The sequence below is a fragment of the Triticum urartu genome, chromosome 2 (assembly GCF_003073215.2).
Source record: "Triticum urartu cultivar G1812 chromosome 2, Tu2.1, whole genome shotgun sequence".
NCBI lineage: Eukaryota > Viridiplantae > Streptophyta > Magnoliopsida > Poales > Poaceae > Triticum > Triticum urartu.
The window spans coordinates 360,168,060-360,179,918 of record NC_053023.1 but is presented as its reverse complement, the minus strand read 5'-3'; positions in this window follow the sequence as shown (position 1 = coordinate 360,179,918).

Sequence of the window (11,859 nt, the reverse complement as noted above, 5' to 3'; positions counted from 1 at the left end):
TGAGTAGGAATGTGCAGTCATCTTGGAGTAGTAGTATTTATAACTTAGTACTAATACGCTCCTAAGTGGGAAACCGTTTATGTTTTGATAGGTGTGAACAGGTTTGCAATTTGGAATGTGACGGGACGTAGGCTCAAAATTTATTGATGGTTATAAGTGCGACACTATTCCCGAAAGGCGTAATGTGGGCACGTACGCCTTCTTGGCCACGTACGTGGCGTTTGCACCATAGGGTGCGCCGCAATAGGCAATGTCAGCACACGTCTTTTTCGAACAACCGTGCGCGCTCGTTATTACCATCGTGCCCGCTTCTTTTAATTAGAATGTGTGTGCCCGTCTAGCGCACACACATTGATCTATCTAACTATTTCAGTTTGCTATGGCTAATCGCAAATAGTTCATCCATGTGAAGTGTATGCCATCAATTGTAGACACTTTGATCTGGCTGACCCGTTTCTGTTCTGTTGCCTAATCGCAAACAATTAATCCTTCTGAAGTGTATTCCCTCAATCACGCACACCTTTATCGAGCTTCCTATTTCTATTGTTCCTGCTCATCACAAACAGTTCGTCCGAGTGAACCATATGCTGTATATCGCACATGCCTTCATCTGGCTGCCTATTTCTTCTATTCCACCTCATCGCAAATAGTTCATTCAACTTAACCGTATGCCCTGCATCGCACACGCAACTAAAATCTGAGCCATGTTTGATGGCTCCACCATCACAAATGTTTTGCCCCTTTTTTGACGGTTCTTTTACACCACCGTTTGCAATTATTGCATTGCACACAGTTTCGTCGAAGGGTCTCTAATCATAGTGTCGCATTAGCAGCCTCCTGCAGTAGTGTAGGTAGCTATTTGAGGACTCTCTATTAATCAAAAACTTTCAGATCTATGTATTTTATTAAAACAGGAAGCAAAAACAAAATAAAATGACATTCTAAGAATAGCACACATCATGTGAAGAAGCAAAAACTTAGGCTCAACCCATACTAACCGTTAATTATTGAAGAAGAAAGGGGGGATGCCTACCGAGGCATCCCCAAGCTTAGATGCTTGAGACTTCTTGAAATATTATCTTGGGATGCCTTGCGCATCCCCAAGCTTGAGCTTTTGTGTCTCCTTAATTCTTCTCATATCACGGTCTTACTAATTCTCAAAAGCTTCATCCACACAAAACTCAACAAGAACTCGTGAGATAAGTTAGTATAAACCAATGTAAAAAACTTATCATTCTCTACTTTAGCAAATCACTAAATTATTATTCAACATTGAATACTAAATGCCTCTGCATATTTAATACTCCTATCCTCAAATAGGATCATTAAACAAGCAAACATATGCAAACATAACGGCAATCTGCCAAAACAGTACAGTCTGTAAAGAACGCAAGAGTATCACTACTTATTAAAGTCCAACAATTATGAAAATTTACCACGCTGTAGAAACTTTATCAAAGATTATTTTGCAAAAAGTTTCAACATTTTATCACATTTTGACTTTTCTAGGGAATTTTTGCAACATCGGTAAACTTTCTGTTTTGAAACAGCAACATGTAGGCTTGCAAAATAAGCATAGTAAAGGCTATCATTGCCACTTTTATTGAAATAAAATATGCAAAATATTATTATAAATAACATCAAGCAAGTCCTAACAAAATAAATTGACGCTCCAAGCAAAAACAGATATCATGTGACAAATGAAAACATAGCTCCAAGTGATGTTACCGATAATGTTAGAGATGAAAGAGGGGATGCATTCCGGGGCATCCCCAAGCTTAGTTACTTGGATCTTCCGTGAATATTACCTTGGGGTGCCTTGTGAACCCCCAAGCTTAGGGTCTTGTCACTCCTTATTCTCCTCATATCGACATCTCACCCAAAACTTGAAAAGTTCAATCACACAAAAATTAACGGAACTCTGTGAGATAGGTTAGTATGGTAAAGAGGGAACCATTTCCATTTTGGTACTTTAAAACACAAGATTCATAATTATTCTCACACAATGCCTACTTTAGCATATAATTTCCACAATTTATATTGTGCAATATAAGCCATGGAAACTAGAAAACATAGTCTGTCAAAAACAGAATAGTCTATAGTAATCTGTACTCTAACCATACTTCTGCTACTCCAAAAATCCTGAAAAACTAGGAAAACCTGGGCAATTTGTCTATTAATCTTCTTCAAAAAGAATCAGCATTTTATTTCGCTTCTGTTAAAAATGAGAATTGTTTTCCTGAGCACAAAAGTTTATGTTTTTCAGCAAGATCAAATCAACTATCACCGTAAGCCATCCCAAAGGTCTTACTTGGCACTTTATTGAAATAAAATCAATAAAACATGATTACCATAGTAGCCTAATCATGTGAACACACAAAAACAGTAGGTAAAAGTGTTGGGTTGTCTCCCAACAAGTGATTTTCTTTAATGCCTTAGGCATGCTGTTTTCAATGATGCTCACATAAAAGTAAGAATTGAAACATAACGGGAGCATCATGAAGCATATGACTAGCACATTTAAGTCTAACCCACTTCCTATGCATAGGGATTTTGTGAGCTAACAACTTATGGGAAAAATAATCAACTACATTTGAAGGCAAAACAATGATAACTCCAAGATTTTCAACACATAGAGAGGAAACTTGATATTGTTGCAATACCTACAAGCACACGTTCCTCTCTCATAATAATTTTCAGTAGCATCATGAATGAATTCAACAATATAACCATCACATAAAGTATTCTTTTCATGATCCAAAAGCATAGAAAACTTATTACTCTCCACATAGGCAAATTTCTTCTCATCAATAGTAGTGGGAGCAAACTCAACAAAATAACTATTATGAGAGTGAAAATTAAAATCATGATGACGAGTTTCATGGTTATCATTATTCAATATAGCATACGTGTCATCACCATAATCATCATAGATAGCAACTTTGTAATCATAGTCAATTGAATCCTCATCCAAAATGGTGGGTTCATCACTAAATAAATTCATGACCTCTCCAAATCCACTTTCATCATTATAATCATCATAAATAGGAGGCACGCAGTCATTATAACAAATTTGCACATCAAATCTTGGGGGACTAAAAATATAATCTTCATCAAACATAGCATACCCAAGCTTATGGCTTTGCATATCATTAGCATCATGGATATTCAAAGAATTCATACTAACAACATTGCAATCATGCTCATCATTCAAATATTTTGTGCCAAACATTTTATTGACTTCTTCTTCTAACTATTGAGCACAATTTTCCAAACCATCATTTTCAAGAAATATATATAAAAATGATCAATAATATGATGCAACCTCAATTCCAGTTTTTTATGTTTTTCTTTACAAACAAAACTAGTGATAAAACAAGAAACTAAAAGATTCGATTGCAATATCAAAGGATATACCTTCAAGCACTCACCTCCTCAGTAACGGTGCCAAAAAAGTGCTTCGTTGACGGGTTGTGAGTGCCGCTTACCTAACCTCCCCGGCAACGGCGCCAGAAAAGAGCTTGATGTCTACTACGCAACTTTATTCTTGTAGACCCGTGTTGGGCCTCCAAGCATAGAGTTTTGTAGGACAATAGCATTTTCCCCTTAAGTGGATGACCTAAGGTTTACCAATCCGTGGGAGGCATAGGATGAAGATGGTCCTTCTCAAAGAACCTTGCGACCAAATACAAGAAATCTCTTGTGTCCCCAACACACCTAATACAATGGCAAATTGTATAGGCGCACTAGTTCAGCGAAGAGATGGTAATAAAAGTGTAATATGGATGGTAGAAATATATTTTTATAATCTGAATAAATAAAAACAGCAAGGTAGCAAATAGTAAATGGGCACAAAAACAGTATTGCAATGCTTGAAAATGAGGCCTAGGGTCCGTACTTTCGCTAGTGCAATCTCCCAACAACGCTAATATAATTGGATCATATAACCATCCCTCAAAGAGTAATGAAGAATAACTCCAAAGTTCTGATAGAGGCGAGGGTCCCGATCTTTCAATGAGATGATAACTATCTATTTGGTGGAGTCGACTTTGACGATCCGACTACAAACATGCACGACGTTGCACCTTAGCAATCGCCAAACCTATCTCCCCAGGTTACTGACGATAATGGAAGCACAATCAGCCTAACCATGAAGGTCTATTCCTACATGCAATCGAAGAACAAGGAAAAATATGATAATGCAATCTGAATATTGTGAATATAAATGAAGTATTGATAAAGGTGGGGATCTGAAAGCGGTCTTGGTCTGGTCGTTGAACACAAACGAAGTTGCAATGGCTAACTTTTAACTAAACAAATCCCAAGGAAAAATCTACTAGATAGATCTATTTATATAGGAGCAAGGGGTGGCGGCCAAGGAGGTGGGAGGACGTCACAAGGAAGCCTAAAACTAATCATATGTCCTACAAGGCTCATGGGCCCAAGTGGAAGTGATGTAACACCTTTGGACTTGTAGTTTGACTCGGATTCTGCTGCAGCATCAGATTGTTTTGTTCATAACTCAATGCTCCGGATCAATTTGAAGGTGAATCCAATTGTGTTGGAAAGTGCATGAAATCTACTTTTCAACAAAAAAAGAATCACCCAATTCGGAGTCCGTATCAAAGAGTTCTTGGCGTTTTGAGTCAGGTATGTCTATGAAGTACGAATCTGAATCCCGAACGTGAGAGACTTGGACTCTATCTTCTCTTGGCCCAAAAGTGACGTGAGAGGACTTTTTGAACATCACATAAACTTCTCTTTTTCCCTTATCTTCATATGTGGATTGCACAAATGTCCCATGCACCTGCAATTAGACATGGCACAAAAGTCTGTGAAGTATTTTTGTCCTGGATGACATAAATAAATTATTGCATAGTTTGCATTAGAAATCACCTAAAAATATACATATATTTTTGGTCGTATCCAAGGTAGTGATGTCCTCATCAAGTCCCTATCTAGCGGAGAACATAAGAAGAAATCGTTTGTAGGGTACAAAACCACCTCGAAGCTATTCTTTCTGATCGATCTATCCAAGAGTTCATACTAAAATAACACCAAATAAGTTCAGATTCGTAATACTCAATCCAACACAAAGAACTTCAAAGAGTGCCCCAAGATTTCTATCAGAGAAACAAAGACAAGAATGCGCATCAATCCCTATGCATAGATTAACCCAATGTCACCTCGGGAATCCGCAAGTTGAGTGCCAAAACATATATCATGTGAATCAATACGATACCCAATTGTCACCATGAGGATTCATATGCAAGACATATATCAAGTGCTCTCAAATCCATAAAAGTATTCAATCCGATAAAAATGAAATCTCAAAGAGAAAAACTCAATTCATAACAACAAATTAGAGAGAGGAAAACACCATATGATCCGACTATATTAAGAAAGCCCACGATACATCAAGATCGTGACATCTCAAGAACACGAGAGAGAGAGAGAGATTAAACACATAGCTACTAGTACAAACCCTGAGCCCCAAGGGTGGACTACCTCCTCCTCATTGTGGTGGCCGCCGGGATGATGAAGATGGCCATCGGAGATGATTCCCCCCTCCGGCATGGTGCGGGAACGGGGTCTAGATTGGTTTTCAGTGGCTAAAGAGCCTTGCAGCATCAGAACTTCTGACCTAGGTTAACCCCAAGGGTTTTTGGAATATTTGAGAATTTATAGGGTAAAGAGCGGGTGTGGGAGGCCACCGAGGTGGGCAGAACCCACCTGGGCGCGCCAGGGACCCCAGGCGTGCCCTGGATGGTTGTGCCACCCTCGGAGCACCCCCTGATATGTCTCCAACATATCTATAATTTTTTATTGTTCCATGCAATATTATATTATGTTTTGGACATTATTGGGGTTTATTATACACTTTTATATTATTTTTGGGACTAACCTATTAACCGGAGGCCCATCACAGAATTGCTGTTTTTTTGCCTATTTTAGGGTTTCACAGAAAAAGAATATCAAACGGAGTCCAAATGGAATGAAACCTTCGGGAACATGATTTTCGGAACGAACATGATCCAGAGGACTTGGACCCTACGTCAAGACATCAACCAGGAGGCCACGAGGTAGGGGGCGCGCCTACCCCCCTGGGCGTGCCCTCCACCCTCGTGGGCCCCCTGTTGCTCCACCGACGTACTCCTTCCTCCTATATATACCTGCGTACCCCAAACTACCAGATATGGAGCCAAAACCCTAATTCCACCGCCATAACTTTCTGTAGCCACAAGATCCCATCTTGGGGCCTGTTCCAGAGCTTCGCCGGAGGGGGCATCGATCTTGGAGGGCTTCTACATCAACACCTTAGCCCTTCCAATGAAGTGTGAGTAGTTTACCTCAGACCTATGGGTCCATAGTTATTAGCTAGATGGCTTATTCTCTCTTTTTGGATCTGAATACAAAGTTCTCCCCCTCTCTTGTGGAGATCTATTCGATGTAGTCTTCTTTTGCGGTCTGTTTGTTGAGACCGGTGAATTGTGGGTTTATGATCAAGTTTATTTATGAACAATATTTGAATCTTCTCTGAATTCTTTTATATATTATTGGTTACCTTTGCAAGTCTCTTCAAATTATCAGTTTGGTTTGGCCTACTAGATTGATCATTCTTGCAATGGGAGAAGTGCTTAGCTTTGGGTTCAATCTTGCGGTGTCCTTTCCCAGTGACAGTAGGGGCGGCAAGGCATGTATTGTATTGTTGCCATCGAGGATAACAAGATGGGGTTTATTTCATATTGCATGAGTTTATCCCTCCATAGCATGTCATCTTGCTTAAAGCGTTACTCTGTTCTCTTGAACTTAATACTCTAGATGCATGCTGGATAGCGGTCGATGTGTGGAGTAATAGTAGTAAATGCAGGCAGGAGTCGGTCTACTTGTTTCGGACGTGATGCCTATATACATGATCATACCTAGATATTCTCATAACTATGCTCAATTCTATCAATTGCTCAACAGTAATTTGTTTACCCGCCGTGAATACTTATGCTCTCGAGAGAAGCCACTGGTGAAAGCTATGGCCCCCGGGTCTATCTTCCATCATATTAATCTTCCAATACTTAGTTATTTTTATTTCCTTTTATTTTACTTTGCATCTTTATCATAAAAATACCAAAAATATTACCTTATCATATCTATCAGATCTCACTCTCGTAAGTGACCGTGTAGGGATTGACAACTCCTTATCGCGTTGGTTGTGAGGATTTATTTGTTTGTGTAGGTACAAGGGACTCGTGCGTGGCCTCCTACTGGATTGATACCTTGGTTCTCAAAAACTGAGGGAAATACTTACGCTACTTTGTTGTATCACCCTTTCCTCTTCAAGGGAAAACAAACGCAAGTGCTCAAGAGGTAGCAAGAAGGATTTCTGGCGCCGTTGCCGGGGAGGTCTACGCAAAAGTCAACATACCAAGTACCCATCACAACCATTATTGTAACACCCATGATGCGGCTATATCTCCCACGTGTTGGATCACGACTTAGAGGCATAGCCGCATAGTAGGCATGTCGCAAGAGGGGTAATCTTTACACATCCCATCTACTGAATAAGAAAGAGATACAGAGTTGGCTTACAATCGCCACTTCACACAATACATAAATATAGCATTACATCATCCAGAATACAATCAAGGTCCAACTATGGAACCAAAATAAAGACAACCCCAAATGCGAAAGATCCCCGATCGCCCCAACTGGGCTCCACTACTGATCGTCTAGAAAGGAAACATAGTAACGTCCTGAATCCTTGTCGAACTCCCACTTGAGTCCGGTCGCGTCCCCGGTACAGGCATCGTCGGCACCTGCAACTAGTTTTGGAAGTAATCTGTGAGTCACGGGGCCTCTGCAATCTCACACCCTCACGATAAAGACTATTTAAGCTTATGGGTAGGAAAAGGTAGTGAGGTGGATCTACAGCAAGCACTAGCATATATGGTGGCTAACTTACGCAAATGAGAGCGAGAAGAGGAGCATGGCACGGTCGAGAAGCTATAAAGATCAAGAAGTGATCCTAAAACTGCTTACGTTCAAACATAACACGAGACTGTGTTCTCTTCCCAGACCCCGCCGAAAAGAGACCATCACGACTACACATGCGCTTGTTTCATTTTAATTAAGATTAAGTGTCAAGTTTTCTACAACCGAACATTAACAAATTCCCATCTGCCCATAACCACGGGCACGGCTTTCAAAAGTTCAAAACCTTGTAGGTGTGTCCCAACTTAGCCCATCACAAGCTCTCATGGTCAACGAAGGATATTCCTTCTCCCACGACGACCCGATCAGACTCGGAATCCCGGTTACAAGACATTTCGACAATGGTAAAACAAGACCAGAAAAGCCACCCGAATGTGCTGACAAATCCCGATAGGAGCTGCACATATCTCGTTCTCAGGGCACACCGGATAAGCAATCCGTACAACTAAAACCAACCCTCAAGTTTCCCTGAGGTGGCGCTGCAAGGGGCTCTAGTTTGGACCAACACTCAGAGGAGCACTGGCCTGGGGGTTTTAAAATAAAGATGACCCTTGAGTCCGTGGAACCCAAGGGAAAAAGGCTTATGTGGCAAATGGTAAAACCAAGGTTGGGCCTTGCTAAAGGAGTTTTATTCAAGGCGAACTGTCAAGGGGTTCCCATTATACCGCAACCGTGTAAGGAACGCAAAATCAAGGAACATAACACCGGTATGACGGAAACTTGGGCGGCAAGAGTGGAAAAAAACACCAGGCATAAGGCCGAGCCTTCCACCCTTTGCCAAGTATATAGGTGCATTAAAGTAAACAAGATATAATAATGATATCCCAACAATAAACATGTTCCAACAAGGAACAAACTCCAAACTTCACCTGCAACTAGCAACGCTATAAGAGGGGCTGAGCAAAGCAGTAACATAAGCCAAACAACGGTTTGCTAGGACAAGGTGGGTTAGAGTTTGACATGAAAATATGGGAGGCATGATATAGCAAGTGGTAGGTATCGCGGCATAGCAATAGAGCGAGCAACTAGCAAGCAAAGATAGAAGTGATTTCGAGGGTATGGTCATCTTGCCTGCAAAGTTCTCCGAGTTGACGTAAGCTTGATCCTCGTAAGCGTACTCAACGGGTTCCTCGATCACGTACTCGTCTCCCGGCTCTACCCAAAGCAAGAACACAAGCAAAGGAAACACAATCAACCACGGTGCAATGCGCAAGCAACATGATGCAGAACATGGCATGATATGCGGGATGTGATATGCAATGCATATGCGTGCTCCGGAAGGAAATGATTGAACCAGACCTCAACTTGGAAAACCAAGAGTGCCGCTGGAAAGATGAGTTGATTTCGTTCGAAATCGATATAAAGATCGCCGGAATCTGAGACACGATTTGCAAATGGAAAGCAAAACAAGAATGGCACAATTCTGCGATTAATAGCACGATGCCATCTAGAAGGCAACAAGAAACTAAGCTACTGCACTCTAACATAGCAGCAAGGCACATGGCAGTGATATACTCAAGATGCTTGACAAAAGATGAACACTGAGCTACGGCTAAATCACACAAGAGCAGGTTCAAACAATCATGGCAAAAGTGCAAAAGATATCAGCTTCACAGACTGAAAATAACAACATGCTGGGAATTAACATCAAGCAACAATGTTTAGAGCAAGATAACAACATGCTACAGGATCAGATCATAGCAATACAAGGCATGGCATGAATCGACTCAAAGCATATAACAAAAGTCCCTTACTGACCATAAGCCAAAAGGGCACAGAAAATATGATGGCACCCATGTAAACATAGCAAGTTTCGTTAACAGATTCAGAATTAGCAGAAAACTGGACAAGGCAAAAACAGAGTTATGTAGGCATGTTTCCGAGCTCAATGCACTCAACACAAGGCATTGCATGACAAACTAAGCATATTACCAGCAAGAAGACATGATCAAGAAGCTAACCATGGCAAGAACAAACTCATATCATGCATGGATCAACTACAACAACCTTGGAAAAATTGATTAACGCGTAAACAATCTGCCAGGAACATTTTATAGCAAAAATATAGCAAGATTGAGTCATGCTAGGGCACTCCATAAATGCAAACAGGGGCATGGATGGATAGAGCATAACCATATGTCAAAATCATCCTTACTGAACATACTCAAAAGAAGCATGGATCTCTCTGTAGCAACATGAACACATGGCATAAAAATAACAGCAGGGAAATGACTTGTTAAATACTAAGTCCCTGAAATCAGCAATATCACGAGAGCTACTTTGCATGCTTGTGCTAGTCACCACATTGATCAAAAAAATACATGGCATACACCCCTGTAAAGATGGCATGGCATAGCCCAAAACACATGTAGGGCTCAAGTTCATATGCAGCACACAATAATCATGGCAAAAATGACAAATGCTCAAGATCTGTTAAGTAACAGGAACTAACATTATGAAGCACTCTTGAAACAACAATTTGGGCATCAAGATGGACTCAAACAAGCATGGTGCAATGGAACAAAATGAAGAGGACATCGTGATGAACATTTTGATATATGGCACGCTCAAAACGGAGCTACGGGTGCGGAGTTATGGCATGATAAAAATGCTACAGGATGCAAAAATAAAAGACTTAGTGGAAAAAGGAAGTCAACCCTAGGGTTTGCACAGATCCAGATTCGGTGCACGGACTTCGAGGTTCGTCAGGGGTGGTGTTCGCCGGAGTTCTCGCGGAAGACGTGGACGGCGGCCGGCGTCGGAGCTTGTCGGAGAAGGCCGGAGAGGTGGATCTGCGGGCGGCGGCGAGGTGGTGGAGGACGGCGTGGTGGCTCGCGCGGCACGGTGACGGAGCTCGGCTCCGGACGGCGAGGTGGCGGACCCCGGCGGGCGGCGGGGCACGGCGCTAGGCGGGGGAGGCAGGCGGCGCGAGGCGCGGGTGTGGGTGGCTGGCGGCGGAGGAAGTAGCGACCCGCGGGGGCCGGCCTCGGGCCCGGGCGGGCCGGCGGCGTGGGGGCGGTGCGGGGACACATGGCAGCCCCTGGTAGGCTGCAGGTGGCGGCGCGAGGTATGTCCGGCCGGACCGGACGTGTCCGGCGGCGCGGGGTGGAAGAGGGCTAGGGTTTGATCTGAGATTTCGGAGGGGAAGGTGTTTTTATAGGTATAGGGAGCTAGGAGAGTCCAAATGAGGTGCGGTTTTCGGCCGCGTGATCGTGATCGAACGGCTGAGAGGATGGAGGGGGTTTGGATGGGTTTTGGGCCACTATGGAGGGGTGTTGGGCTGAAACACACACGAGGCCTTTACGGTTCCTCGGTTAACCATTGGAGTATCAAACGGACTCCAAATGGGACGAAACTTGACAGGCGGTCTACCGGTGGCATACCAAGGCCGCTTGGAAAATCTCGGTCCATTCTGAGAATGTTTAACACCCACACACGAAAAGGGACAAAAGGGGACGCCAGAGGACATAAGAGTGCCGGATCGCAAAACGGACAACGGGGAAAAAGCTCGAATGCATGAGACGAACACGTATGCAAATGCGATGCACATGATGACATGATATGAAATGCATGACACGGACAAAAGCAAAATGAAGACAAAACCCAACCACGAGGGAATATCATAACTTAGTGCCAAAAATGACAAGAGTTGGAGTACAAATATGGTAAGTTAAATCCGGGGTGTTACAACACTCCACCACTACGAAAGGATCTCGTCCCGAGATCTAGGACTGAAAGAAAACCGGATAATTGGAACGGAGGTGGTCCTCGCGTTCCCAGGTGGCTTCTCGGTTGGAATGATGTGACCACTTCACTTTCAGGAATTTGATAGACTTGTTGCGAGTCTTGCGCTCAGTTTCTTCAAGAATAGCA